This window comes from Panthera pardus, unplaced genomic scaffold (assembly GCF_024362965.1).
Source record: "Panthera pardus isolate Hobbes unplaced genomic scaffold, ASM2436296v1 HiC_scaffold_13, whole genome shotgun sequence".
NCBI lineage: Eukaryota > Metazoa > Chordata > Mammalia > Carnivora > Felidae > Panthera > Panthera pardus.
In genome coordinates this window covers 108,810,972-108,824,330 of record NW_026526688.1, presented here as the reverse complement: position 1 = coordinate 108,824,330, position 13,359 = coordinate 108,810,972, and the positions used below count along the sequence as shown (strand labels likewise).

At 41.0% G+C, this 13,359-nt stretch overlaps 1 protein-coding gene across 2 annotated transcripts in view; it reads left to right on the top strand.

Annotated features, from left to right (window-relative positions):
• Positions 1 to 592: 592 nt before the first annotated feature.
• Positions 593 to 13,359, top strand: part of UGT8 (UDP glycosyltransferase 8) — an 86,340-nt gene continuing 73,573 nt past the window's right edge. Inside the window, exon 1 of one of the 2 annotated variants that reach the window (XM_019418262.2) lies at positions 593 to 834. The gene's annotated coding sequence lies outside the window, so the exon portion shown is untranslated. The other variant, XM_019418272.2, reaches the window with a different exon arrangement.

Genomic DNA, 13,359 nt, shown 5'->3' with positions numbered 1-13,359 from the left:
AACTCTCCTCCCTCGATTTCTTTCGCTTATCTCCTCTACCTCCTTGCCCAAGTTCAACTTTTTAATGGATGCAGGAAAAGCGCAGTGAGCTAGGAGGATGGGAAGGTGAGAGAAGTGGCGCTATCACCACGTAGATTCGTGCTGAGCTAGCGTGATGGGGGGAAGAAAAAGGCGGGCACCGAGAGCAGAGGGGTGGTGGCAGAAAGGGCACAAGGCACGCCTTGCAGGGGGAACAGGAGGCGGGGCCACGTGCCAGTCCCAGGGTTCCCAGCTCGAGCGCGAGCGGAGGGCTCCCGAGCATTCCAGCTTGCCAGCCGACCGCCACTCCGCAGGCGAGCATCCCTATCCCAGGACCTGCCCCTCGCCCAGCCCTCGAGCGCGTGGCAAGAAGGCGCGTCCGCATCCATGCCCCAGCCCGGGGAGCACAAGGCGTTCGCAGACCCAGGCGTGTGACGAGAGGCTGAGCGCGTGGCACCCGCGTCGTGCCCCGCTGAACCAGACGCGGGAGGAGAGGGGCGCGCTCCAGCTCTTCCAGCAGTGCGCTGGGCGGGGCGCGGCTGGGTGGGTTGGGGGGGGGGCGGCCACCCGCAGGGAGCAGCAGAGGAGCAGGCGCGCTGCGGCCCCGAGGGAGGGCACCGTTAAAGCTTTGCCATCAATTGTGAGCCCAGTGAGTCCGTCCTAAGCTAACACACTAACGCTACAGCCTCCCTCACGCCCCCAAACCACCGAAGGCGGCGACACCTGATCTAGCGCACAAACACGGGTCCCTTCTGTCCCCGGATACAATTACGCGGCAGACACACTCAAACTCACGCGCAGCAGCCAAGAGCCGAGGTAAGTAGAGTGAGCACGCCGTTCCAGCCGGCGGAAGGGGGGCGGGCTAGGAGGAGGAGATGGGCGTCGTTTGCTCCCAGAGGTGAGTGCTGAGCGAATGGCTACGATCCAGGGGCGGGGGGGGGGAGGGGAGGGTAGGGATTGGAAAGTGCAGATGGGGTTGGGCTGAACAAGATAGGCAATGGGGGAGTGGGGTTGGGGGGTAGGGAGAAAGGTCAGGGTTGTGGGGCTGTGAAAGAGATTGTTCCCAGCTACACTCGATTGCTCCCCTACTCTTTTCCTCTCCCATATGGCACCGGTTTGAGGGTCTTTTCGAATTCGTGTGTGAACTCGGAGAGAGGAGGAAATAACTCGGCGCGGATCTGGTCGAGGACCTTGCACTTGACCCTGGAGGGATGGGCATCGGGGAGTCCCAAGGCCCGAGCCGCTGAGGGCAGCGATGGGGTCCAGGAGGTTTCGGACCTCTCCCAACAGTCTTCTACTTTGTCCTCTCCCTAAAGGGGAACTGGATGTGTTGGGGGTGGGGAGTGTCTCGGAGCTGCGCGCGCGCGCGCGCGCGGACACAAGCTCACACGCTCACTCACACTCTCTTTGGACCTTTGAGCTTCTGCTGGAGCCCGCGCGACCCCCTAGGAATGTACAGTGGTGGCAGGGTCGCGCGCGGTTTCCCGCGCGGTTGGGGAAACCGTGCGGCGTGCCCTCGCAGTAGAGAAGCCTATGCAAGCTGCTAAGGTTAGAGAGGAGTTGAGAGGAGGACGCGCTGCAGGAAGTAGGGCGCCTTCCTCGGGCTGGAGGAGCGGCGAGGGGGCCTGGGAAGCGTGATTTGGGTTTGTACGAGGCAAACCGCATCGGCAGGCGCAAATATGTGCAGTGCGACGGGGCAAAAGGACAGGCAGAGGTGGCGAAGGGCGTACCCAATCTGTATGTGTAAATTTGCTGGTTTAATTTTAGGTGTATAAAGTTGTGTACGGTGAATGTACTACTCTGCAGCACTTCCTTGGGGAAAGAGCCGCGTCTGTACATGTACCGCTGGTTCCCATCACCTTAAAGCATACCAGGGCACGGGGGAGGGAGATGGGGAGGAACTGGATGTCCCGAAGACTGACTCTTCCGAAGTCTAGGTCTTGTTAAGTAGCCTTTCTTAAGGAGAGGGAGAATCAGAAGAGGACGGTGGTGGGCGGCGTTCTCAGCCAGGAGTGACCCCGTGCCACCTCTGTATGAGTCAGTGTTAGTAATAGGGACAGCCTTTTATTTCAGGTGGGTTCCACCTAGAAAAGATCAAACAACAAACAAACAAACAACACTACACCAAAAAGCCTCAGCCCCCTCAGGCTGTCACCTTGTATGATGAATTTTTGCGTGAAGGTGTGGCTGTTTGGCTATATGCCAAACTTTACTTTTTCTGGTAATTTCATGTTCCAAAAAAGGTCTCCACTCAGAATTGCTGTGCTTTATATCTTTGGTGGAGGGGAGGGGGGGGAAATGACTGCCATTAGTACGAAGGATAGAAAGTCCTTTTAAACTGGTTTTCTAATTATATTAGGATTAATCACACTTTGTTCTCTGGAGATTTTTAAATTAATTGAAGAGTCATGCACCTCAATGTTATATGATAAAGGAATCCAGAACTTTGTTCACTGAGTAAAATCATAAGTCAGCATTTTTTTTTTCCAGTCCCAAAGTGGATTTAGTTTTCTCCTATCTCCTGATGGATAGTTTAAGGTTTTGCTTTAGGAATGGAATTCTGTTCAGCAACTATTCTAGATAATTCCAGTGATAAATAAATACTCTAGTATTGTTTGATTTGCCTGCCACCCGCAAAATAAAATTGACATCTAGCATTGTGTGATTTATTGCTATAAGATTGTTTAAAAACTACAGTGAAGTGTATTGCCTTGACATTTGGTAAAAGCTTAATAGTGTATAAGTACCTGGGCATAACTTAGTAGAAACAATACTTCTGACTTGATCTGGCTAATACTACTGAAGACATTTAAACTCTTCTTAAATCTACACTTCCCAGAGCTTTATGCTTGTTATGTTAATACTTGGTGCATTTATTAGGATAAGTAAACCAGTGGAGTAAAGAAAGATATTTACAACAAAATTTATTTTTTGTAAAATCTATTGTTTGTGTAAAGAGTTTGACAGTTAACGTTTAATTTGAATTACTTAAAACATTTCAAGGTACCTTATCAGCTTAATTACCACTTAAATATTGATAACAAAGGAAGAAAACAACCATATTCCCAATTCTCAAACTCCTTTTCAAAGTTATTTATTTATCGAATAATATTGATTTGATGTTGCTTAATTCACACTAGATTTTCAGAATATACCAGGAGAATAAGAACTTTTTACTGCTTTTGTAATATATAATAATACTTAATTTATTGATATTGTTACCATCTGGGATGTTGCTTATTTAGATAAGCGCATTTTCTCCATAGCTGACCTCTCACGTGATTAATTACTGAAACTTAAAAATTAAACTATTAAAACAAAAAAATAATTTCTAAATCTTACACTCTTAGTTGCTTCCTTGGATTTAAGTTAATTTTTCTGTTGGGTTGTCTTTATGAGCATGAATTCATAAAGAATTGAATAGTGCTATTCGTTGAGGTGTATAGAGCTGTTTTTGTTTATAGTAAATGGTCTTAGTCTGCCCAGTTGAAAAACTAGATTGAAGACAGAAGTACTATTCTTCCTTTTATGGTTTTTCTGGGTCCTCTTTCTGTTATCAGCTATCAACTTTCTACTGTCAGGCTGTGAGTGAGTCTTGCTGCTATATTATCTGTTGTCTTTTTTTCTGTGAAATGATGTGGGCTATTGCCTGAGTATAAAGCCTGTGGACTTTGGACAGATACTTGCTGTTCTCATGCTTTATTTCTGGGCTCAATCACAAGCTATATGGTGCGGTTCCTAAAAGGATGACCTCTACATAAATGGTTTTCATGTTGTTTTATAGAATATTTTGTGTGTGAGATCTTAAGAAGAAGAGTGACTTAGTTTCAGACAGTTCAGTCTTGTGAAAAATCTTCGCTTTTCTGAGAAATTGAAGCAGCCCTTAAAAAAGTCGGTTGAATATCTGACTCTTGGATTTGGCTCAGGTCATGATATCACGGTTTGTGGGATTGAGCCCCGCCTCAGGTTGTACACTGGCAATGCAGAGCCTACTTGGGATTCTCTCTCTCTGCCCTTCCCTCTTTCTCTGTCAAAATAAATAAATAAACTTTAAAAAAAAAGTTTACTTTACACTAGGCCCAGAGTGTCTTTGTTTGAGAATATGAATACAGTGATATTTTCCATACCACTTCGTGCCACTGAAACCAGCTAGCCATATATAATATCGTTAATATTTTCCTATTCTGGAAGCCACGAATAAGAAGTGTGGTTTGATAATCTTGTTAACCATACTTGAAGGTAGGTCAATCATTTCAATATTATTTTGCATGCCTACCTATGGAGGAACTCATCAAATTAGTTTGAATAAATTAGTTTAATTTAGTCTTGAAAACAGTAGCAATCAATATCTTCCCAATATAAAGCATTTCACAAACATTAATTCTTCTGTTCAACAAATATTTATTAAAACCACACTGTGCTCTTGTGCTTTGGGGATATACAAACACGTAAGAGCCTGGAAGGGCTCTGGGTGTAAGAGGGTTAGTTAGATAGAAAACAAACTAGTTTCAGTATGTGCAAAATAGTGCCATAAGGTCTATGAGTGCTGTGATGAGGATATGCAGAGTGCCCTGAACAGGTATTGGAAGTGATCGAAAGACTAGAGAGGCTTCATAGAGAAGGTGACATAAAAGGCAGGGGCAAGGTCATGAGGGGCTGTTTGCCATCATAAGGAATATGGACCATTTTCTGTTCAAGTCTGTTTCAAACAAAGGAGTGATTTGATAAAAGACAGCTCTCACAGCCATCTAGAAGGGTAGATCTGAGGAATATGAGATAAGAACAGCAGTTTAGAAGGTACTGGAGTGATCTTGTTAAGGACCTTATACCATAGTGGTAGCAGTGAGATGAAGAAAAGTGTTTGGTCACATAGATATTAAGGTAGGAGAATCTAGGATTAGGTGAGCGATTAGGTGAGCAATTACATGATGGGTGACATAGGAGGATGGAATGGGGACTTTAAAAGGTTGGAGGGGCAAAGATGATAGAGTTCAGTTTTGGACATGAAGAATATGAACTACCTATAGAAAATCTAGTTCTGGGCAGAGAGGTCTTGGCTGGATAGATCAGGTAGATAAATGGATGGATAAGGATGGATGGATAGGTAGGTAGATAAATGCATGGATAGATGGATGGATGAATGCACTGATTTAACAGTTTTCAGTAAATGGGTGGTTGTACGGAAAAAAAAAAAAAAAAAGGAAGTCTATAGGTCTTCCAGGGCAGGTACAAAGACTAAGACGGAGATAGAGACCTAGGGAGATCTTAAAGTTTAACAGTTGGGTGAGAATCAAGGAGCCAGAAAAAAAGAGGGGTACAGAGTGGAAGGCAGGAGGACAATTAGGAGAGAACAGCTTTTTAGGAGCTGAAGAAAGAAATAAGTTCAAGAAGTAAGATCAGGTACTTAAATGGGGGTATCAGACAGTCCTGGTTCTGCCCCTAACTCTGTGACCTTAAACTTAGAATTTAGTTCTCACCTATAAAAAGAGAACCAAAGTGCCTACACCATATGTCTACTGTGAGGATCAAATGAGATGAAGTCTGGCAAGCTCCGTGCCTAGAAGCTTACTGGTTTGTGTTCAATAAATGGCTAGCTGTTTTTATGAAAAGCTGAACTTGGATTTGGTGATAGTTTATGGGGACTATTGCTTTCAGCAGTACTTGCTCTCAGGGTTTCAGGAGGGTGATTGAAGGTATATTTCAGATGAAAACTTGATCAGATTTACAGCCTTTGGGGAGGAAGCCAGTAGAATAGGGGTAATTGGAAATTTTGAAGGGAGCAGAAAGAGCAGTTTGAAAGCATTGCCTAAGGAGAGGGTGGGAATTGCATCAAGAGCTCTGGGAAAGCCCCTGGGATCCTCTGGACAAGCCATGCCTCTACCAGCCTGAGGGTCTTGTGCCACACAGGTTTGTTTGGTCTTTTTGTTCTTGTTGTTGTTTTAAGTTTATTTATTTTGAGAGACAGAGCAGAGGAGGGGCAGAGAAAGAGAGGGAGGGAGAGAGAGAACCCCAGGCAGGCTCCATGCTGTCAGAGCAGAGCCCGATTTGGGGCTTGAACTCACAAACTGTGAGATCATGACCTAAGCTGAAACCAAGAGTCAGACACTTAACCATCTGAGCCACCCAGGCGCCCCGCACACAGGTTGTTTTTTAAAAGCCTCTAGTAATCAAATCATAGACATTTTAAATGTTTTGTTAAACTATTTTTGGTACCATAAGTGAGTTCTAGTTTCTTAGATAATCTAATAAGGATATGGATTATCCATTTTAAAAGAGTCTGAACAAAAACAACAAAAAAGACAAGTGATATTAAAACTGAACAAAATATTTAAAATTTGATGATTCAGAAAGCACTTCTATATCTTATGGACTCTGAAAAGTCAACACTATGGGAAGCAGTTATTAACTTGTATAATGGACTGATTCATTATTTTTTTAAAAAATTAGATCTACTGTAATCATATTTAAAAATAACCTACTTTTTTTCTTTAGGATTTTCTCTATTTGGATGAAGTAATGCTTTGTATTAGTGATAAATATCTAAAATTAGATTTCTACTTTAATATGTGTGTACAATTTCTACCCTGTAATTAGTGGACATTTTGAGGAAATGTTTGCATGTATAAACTGGTTTGGGAACCAATCAACAATTGAACATAATGCATATTATTTACTAATTGGTTGTAAGGTATATTGGTAATAATTGGTTATAAGTAATACTGGTTTTTCTTTTTTAGTTCAAATTAGTATATATGTTTCAATACTTACTGTTTCAAATGTTCAATACTAACATTTGTCATATGTTTATATACCATTTAGAGTACACGTAGTTTTTCAAATTTCTAATAACTGTTTTTGAGTGAAATGAAATTAGATGATCAGCATGTTTTAGTTTTTTATTCTTATCCTTATCCTTATCCTTATCCTTATCCTTATCCTTATCCTTATCCTTATCCGTATCCTTATTCTTACTCTTATTCTTATTCTTATTTTTTTGAGAGGGGAAGAGGGCAGAGGGAGAGAGAGAATCCTAAGCAGGCTCCACACGTGGAGCCCCATGCAGGACTCCATCTCATCACTGTGAGATCATGACCTGAGCCGAAATCAAAAGTCTGACGCTCAATCCACTAAGCTCCCAAGGCGCCCATAAAGTCAATATTTTTAAGGTGACTCATTATGTGTGTAGTTTTCATGTGTTTTATGTGTGCAGTTTTTAATCTCTGATGATGTTCTTTACTTAAAATTCTCTAGTCACACTTGTTTTTTTTTACCAGGATCTCTGTATTTTGGAGTTGAATTTTGGTGCTTTTTGTTCACTGCACTAACTTCCTCACAGTGTATGATCTTGTTCTTGCAAAGCATAGTAGTCTGTGTAGTCCCATGTTGTGTATTCACCAACTCAGTTTTAGACTATGTACTGCCCTGCTCAACACTGCCTTAAGATATGACAAATGCTAAGTTGAAATTGATTTGGACACACGTGCCATGCTTAGGTCAGCATTTCCGAGTGCAGAGCCAGAGAAAAATGGAACCTTTGGATTTATGAATGGCAGGTATCTAGGACAGCATAGGTCAGTTCATACTCTTTGGCTAGAAATTTGTATAAGTATTAAAACATTTGGAAAGCATGTGTAATTAGGAACATTTCAGACATACTGTGTATTTTGCTCTTAGCCTTGTGCTATTTATTTGTATTGTTAATAATCAAAATAATCACTATATTTATTATATTTGCCTTGACTTGAGTTAGATAATAGAAATACATCTGTAGGAATTCCAATTTACTGACAATTTTACATTATAACTGATTTGGTAAATATTTGCTTGATTTTGGAATATCATTCATACAAAATATGTGTAAAATTATTATGCACTTTTCAGTCTGTTTTTAAAAGAATTAATACTTGAAATATTTTCAAGATGCTGAGTCATAATTTTTTAGCTATTTCATTGGCTATAACTAATTTTAATAAATAATAACTGTAATAACCGTAGGGCTGATTTTCCCCAAAGTGAGATGTTTTAGTTTAATAATATGTCCTCATGAATTTTTAAAAACTTTTTTAATGTTTATTTATTTTTGAGAGAGAGGCAGCGTGCAAGTGGGGGAGGGGCAGAGTGAGAGAGGGAGACACAGAACCTGAAGGCTCCAGGCTCTGAGCTGTCAGCACAGAGCCCTATGAGGGGCTCAATCTCATGAGCTGTGAGATCGTGACCTGAGCTGAAGTGGGACGCTTAACCGATTGAGCCACCCAGGTGCCCCCTCATGAATTTTTTTTAATGTTTTCCTGTTTGTTTGTTTGTTTGTTTTTCTTAAGTTTGTTTATTTTGAGAGAGACAGAGAGCGAGTGTGAGTGGGGACAGAGATAGAGGGTAGAGAATCCCAGGCAGGCTCTGGGCTGTCAGCAGTCCCATGAACCATGAGATCATGATCTGAGCCAAAACCAACAGTCGGCACTCGACTGATTAAGTCACCCAGGTGCCCCGTCCTTGTGTATTTTTAAATTATTTTTTAAAAAGGAAGTAGAATCCAGTGTATTTTTTGTATGTTCCTGAAAAGTTGTGTAAAAATTCAATTTTTATAAACTGACTCATATTTATAGAATTTAAAATAAAGGTGATGGGTATACAGATGTTTGTTAGTCTTTATACTTTTCTGTATGTTTGAAATATTTTACAGTAAAAAATGTGGACAAACGTGGACACTAAGCATATCAGTGTACCCAGAGACTTTGTTATTTAAAGCAAAATTTTATTTTCCATAAAAAGAATCCTATTTTGATTAATCTGTTTTGCAAATTCAAATTTTCCTAATCTACTTAAGGAAACACACACCACCACCACTCTGCCACTAACTTAGGCATTCTTCTATACCACATTTTTGAATGTAGTCATAGCCACCAGAATTTCTTAAATTTCTAAATTAAGATAAAGGCTTAATGTAATCCTCATCTCATAAAATCCCTTATTCTTTTTTTGTTTTTTTGAAGTTTATTTATTTATTTTGAGAGAGACAGAGACAGCAAAAGTCGGGGAGGGGCAGAGAGAGACCGAGAGTGTGAGAGAACCCCAAGCAGGCTCTGTGCTGCCAGCTCAGAGTCCGACATGGACTTGAACTCAGGAGACCTTGAGACCATGACTTGAGCTGAAACCAACAGTCTGATGCTTAGCTGACTGAGCCACCCAGGTGCCCCATTATATCTCTTATTCTAAAGGGGAGACATCAACAGAAGGATGTTTCCTTTTTTTTACACTAGCAGTGGAATGAATGATTCAGTAGTGTTGCCTTCCTGCTTTGAGAGAGTTGTTCTAAGACTGGGCAGTTAGTGCAGGCCCTGCAGGCCCTTCCCTGTGGGTTCTCATACAGAAAGGCCCTTGTGCTTTACATAGCTTTTGCATTTGTGCTGTTGTGCCTGTTGTTCATTTGTACTCTACCAGCCAATCAGGAGAGCAGGGCTTAGAGGAAAACTAGTCAAACAGGTTTTCCCCCGTCTATTTAAATGGGGGGAAAGCACTGAAATTTGTGGATAAGGTCAAGGGTGAAACTATTTTAAGGAGTATTAATGCTAATCACTGACTCTTATTTTCTCCTGGGTTTTGAAAATACTTTGGGGGCATATGTGAGAATATATCTTAATGGAGCTAGAGTGAGCGTAAGGGAAACAGAAAGAAGTAAATAAGAAATAGGGAATTAGAACAAGGTAGAGAGAGGGAAAGGGAAAACAATAGTGGAGAGGAAAAAAACCCAAGAGGAAGAGGACAAGTGTTTCCATGTCCTATCTAGCCTTTGTGTAAGCTTTGATCTGAGAATGAGTTTAATTAAAACAAGCAAACACCTGCAGTCTTCAATATCCAAAATAGGGAACATTCTACTGGGTCAGGGCTGAGGCTTGGTAGGAATATTCGTGGGAAAATGTTGTAGTTACTATCTCTTAACACTGACTTTATCTTGCAAGTAAGTACACAGTTCCTTGAACAATAGTAAAATGTTATATTCATACAGCTTTTTTGTAGTTTGCAAATCCCTTACTCATACACTATTGTTTTATCCTCATTCCTCTCCTGAGCATCCAGTAGATAGTCATGTTTTACAAACCATGATCTGGGCTTCCAGAACTCTTAAGTAACTGCTGGTGGTCACTAGGAGAGGCTGTGAGGATTTGGTGTTGGAACACAGGCTTCTTTCCTAGAGCTGTGCCCTGGAACCACAGCTGACCAACCACCTGCTGAAACCTGGACCCTATTGAAATGACCTCTAAGTAAGTCTTTCTTTAGACCTCACCAGAGTCTTTTTACCCACCTACTGAGATTTTCTTCCCCTTTACCCTCTGGAATGGTGAGCTAGTCATGCTCATGGATTGGGGTTTTATTACGAATAAATGATTCACAGATTTGCAAGTCTAGTTCGGACTTCTTAGGTACTCTCTCTTTGTAGAGTCTCCAGGTCTGACACCCTCACTTGCCTGTCTTCAGGCATAGATTTTGGTGTTATTTTGGAGTCCAACCTCTCCTTTTCCCCTTATATCTAGCCTGGTCCCTAATTCCATCACTGTCTTCACAAAGATCTTTCACACATTGATACTTTCCATTCACTTTCTGCTGTCCCTGTCGCTTCCTGACCACATCAGTGCCTCCTTCTCACCATACCCTGGACCTTGTTTTCTCCACTCTCCATTCCTCACTGGGTTGCATTTGCCTTCCACGAGTGCTATTTGACTGTGCCATTCGTTTTCACATGAGAAATTCCAGCTTTCAGGGTTCTTACTGTCCAGCTGCATTCTGATCATCCTCCAACAGTTTTCCATTTATCAGGTTCCGTTTATTCCTGGAGGTATAAATGGATATTCCTCCACCTGATTCTTCTGCTTTTGTTTCTCTCTGTACTTAGCAAAGTTTCATTCTTCACTATGTTGACCCTCAAGTTCCATCTCAGATATTGCTTCCCAGTCTCTTGTGCTTTTCTTTGGATTTCTTTTTTACCTATGCTGATGATCCTTTAACACTTAATTAGATTAATTCTCCAAGGAGAGTATGAGCTCTTAGAAGGTGGGCTCTCATTCATAGTTGCCTCGTAATGCCTTGGACAAACATACTGATGACAGGATATTCAAATATAATTGAATGGTATCTTTAGTGACTCATAAGGCAGCAAAGAAGGTCCATTCTCCAATTTTCTATATGTATATTGCTGCTTTTGCCCTTTTGTTCTTTCCCAACTGCATTATTCAAACTTGAAATGTTCCATTATTTTATTTTTAAATGAAATATTCTATTCTACAGAGACCACTGTATCACTTAGTCACAACAGACAAAATAAAGTCTGATCTGTTATTATCTGCTACCTCTATATTATAGGTCCTTTGAACTCTTTATTATAATATAATATTTATTATAGTTTAGTAGGTTTTTCTTTTTGAGTTTACCTGGGGCTTCTAATGGATGGAAGTACATTCACAGCCAGCTCTAGGTAAGGCTAATAAAAGGAAATAAGGACAGAGATAACTAAGTGTATTTAGTTTTTGTTTTGTGTTTATATTTGAATGTAAACACACCTGATATCATGAAACAGTAGGTGGAGAAAAAAAATGATTACACACATGAGAAAGATCTGACTTCAGAGTCATTTGAATGGCTCCCTTCCTCCCCACCCCCCCCCCCCAGATAAGACATTAGATACTAATTAATTCAAAGCACCAGTTCAGGCCAAGTTCTTTTTTCCCTCTTCTGTGGTTATTTCCTCCTTTGGCAATCAGCAGAATTCTCTGGTTTGAAACGTCTCCTTCCCTATCTCTTTCTGGGTAGGGCAGTAGGAGTGGGAATAGGAATAAGAACATATTTTAAGGAATCTCTTCACTAAAAGAAAAAGAAAATAAGCAGGTTTGGTAAAACTATTAATAAGAAATGATGCCTGACTCTGTTATTTGCCGGTTTTAATTTTTTTTTTTTTTTAATTCTCCAGAGCTATGTTATTTTGATCAATTAGACTTTATCTGAGCATATGCTTTGGAATACTGTTTTTCTTCAAATTTTACAACTATGCAAAAATATACGGATACAGCCTCCTCTGGCTGTCCTGCTCCCTCCTTTTGCTATCTCTCTCTCTTTCTTTCTTCACCAGCCTGCCCTTCTGGAGATAATGTCCCTGTCTTTGATGGGGAATTCAGAAGAGGGATCCTAGTGATTGGGTTACAAATTGGAGGGAGGGATATCGGAGCTGGGGCATAGGGTTCTGCCCATCACTAACATAGGAGGTGGTCATTTTGTTCAAATCACCCTGTATAGGGGTGCCTGGATGGTTCAGTTGGTTAAACATCCCACTTTGGCTCAGGTCATGATCTTGTGGCCCCATGTCAGGCTCTGTGCTGACAGCTGAGGGCCTGGAGGCTGCTTCAAATTCTGTGTCTCCCTCTCTCTCTGGCTCTCCCCTGCTCTCTCCCCTGCTCGCTCTCTCTCTCTCTCTCTCTCTCTCTGCCTCCCTCAAAAATAAATACACAGTAAAAAATCTTAAATTTTTTTAATTAAAAAAAAATCACCCTGTATAGTAGTTATCTAGCCTCTGTATGGGTCCTAAGTGCTTTTTGCTTTCTCATCATTTTTTTTACCAGTAAAAATACTTCAGCTTACAAATTTGATACTGCTTAAATGCATTTCTATTCCTCCTCATACACTTCTGCCCAAAGCGTATGACATAGGAGACGTTTTGAATCAGACACGCTGGAGGACTATATGGTGAGTATCTGTAACATACACAAATTCATTCACCCATTCATTCAACAATCAGTCTATTATATGATAGAACTCTTCCACCTTAGAGCCAAAATACATGGTGTTTTTTTTTAAAAATCTAGTATAAAATTTAAAAGTTTTATGTAGAAAGGTTTAAAAAGGTCTTTATTAAGGCTTCTCAGAAACTGCTTTTGATTTGTATATCTCAGAATTTAAGAAAAAGTTGATCGATTATCTGACATATGACAGTGGCAACTTTTGAGAGTCTTTGTATGGTACTGGTAAAGGGTCCTGGATTAGGACTAAAGAAACCTGAGTGCTAGTTCCAACTCAGCCAGTGAGTAACTACAAACTTAGCCAAGGGATGCTAGGCGACCGCCCCCTGGAGACCTTGTCCCTTTCTCTACAGATGAGAGGATTTGAACTTGGTTATCTTTAGTCTTTAAATTGGGACTTTGACATTTTTTAAAGTGAGAATGCATACTTTAAGAATATTTGGTATCATTTCATAACAAATATATAAAGTGCCAGTGTTTAAGTATATTTATATTATGTTTGCAAGCCTAATAACAATAGCAATGCTATACAAAAGACTTCTCTGGACTTGGTTCATCA